This window comes from Mandrillus leucophaeus, unplaced genomic scaffold (genome assembly GCF_000951045.1).
Source record: "Mandrillus leucophaeus isolate KB7577 unplaced genomic scaffold, Mleu.le_1.0 Scaffold177, whole genome shotgun sequence".
NCBI lineage: Eukaryota > Metazoa > Chordata > Mammalia > Primates > Cercopithecidae > Mandrillus > Mandrillus leucophaeus.
This window is the reverse complement of record NW_012101776.1, coordinates 2,830,608-2,832,102: the sequence shown is the minus strand read 5'-3', so window position 1 is coordinate 2,832,102 and position 1,495 is coordinate 2,830,608.

Genomic DNA, 1,495 nt, shown 5'->3' with positions numbered 1-1,495 from the left:
AAAAAAAAAAAAGAAATGGAGTCTCGCTCTGTCACCCAGGCTGGAGTGCAGTGGTGTAATCTCGGCTCACTGCAGTCTCTGCCTCCTGGGTTCGAGTGATTCTCCTGCCTCAGCTGTCAGCCTCCTGAGTTGCTGTGACCACAGGTGCGCGCTACTAGGCCAGGCTAATTTTTTGTATAGTAAGGGTTTTTCCATGTTGCCCAGGCTGGTCTTGAACTCCTGAGCTCAAGCAATCTGCCTGCGTCAGCCTCCTAAAGTGCTAGCATTATAGGTGTGAGCCACCGCGCCTGGCCAACGTCCACCTTTCATATTATAGTCCCACAATTAAAGCCCTATCTTGTCAGTCTATCTGGGTGGAGACCCTTACCTCCTTTGGGGGAAAACACCAGCACCTCATGGAGCTGGCGGTAAAGAGGAAGGATCTTGAACTTTAGGGCTAGAGAGACCTGGTATCAAATCCCAGCTCTATAGCTGTTAATCAGCTGTGTGACCCAGACAGGTCACGTGACCTCTCCATGCCTCAGGCGTGGTAATAATTGAAATGCCAGGAATACTATCTACCCCATACAGCTGTGGCTGCGAGGATTCCATGAGTAATGCATAGTCCAAGGTGCCACACAGTAGGCGTGAAATTCAGACAAATTCCTTACAAGTGGGAAGAACCCAGTTGGGAAGTCAGACAGACCTGGATTTGAATCCCAGACTAGCTCCTTCTTTGCTCTGTGACCTTCAGCAAGTTGCAACATCTCTCTGGCGCATCGTCTCATCCATAAAATGAGAACCTAATAATGGGTGTTTTGCAGGGCTCTGGGGCTGCGGGCAGGATTGGTGATAAAACACACTCAGGGCCTGCTTTGGAGGGGGCGCTCATCTGGGATTGCAGTCAGGGATCAGTGTCCTTGTCATAATTATGCATTTTCCCCTCTCTCCTTTGTCTCCCCTGCTCTTTCCCCGCTGCTGTGCAGGTTTGCGGAGGCCAGTGGTGACTGCTCCACAATGGCTTGGAAGGGAGGACAGTGGCAGGGAGCAGAGCGGTGCCCAGGAGCCACCGAACCATGGCAGTCAGGCAGCCTTCTAGCCTCCTGCTGCCCGAGAGTCTGCTGACCTTGATCTTAGTTCAGGGGACCAGAGAGCAGTCTGGCTTCTCTGAACTTGTCCAGCCATCAGCACCTCCCGTGCTCAGAAACTCCCCTTGTGGGGAGAAGTGGTTAAGTGAGAGGGCTGGAGTCACAGAGGCCCTAAGTTCGAAGTGTAGCTTTAGTACTTACCTGCTGAGGAAAGGAACTGCTTCATCCTCAGTTGTCTTATCTGTAAAATGGGTGGTAAGAATTCCTGCCTCCTGAGATCATTTCGCAGTTTAAATCAGATCACGCCTGTAAAATATTTCCCACACTCCTGCCATGTACAAAGTGCTCAGTGAATGTTGGCTATCAAGAGTTTGGGTCAAAGAAGGTCAAAATCAATGAGTTGATTCATTACAAATGTGCTAAACTGT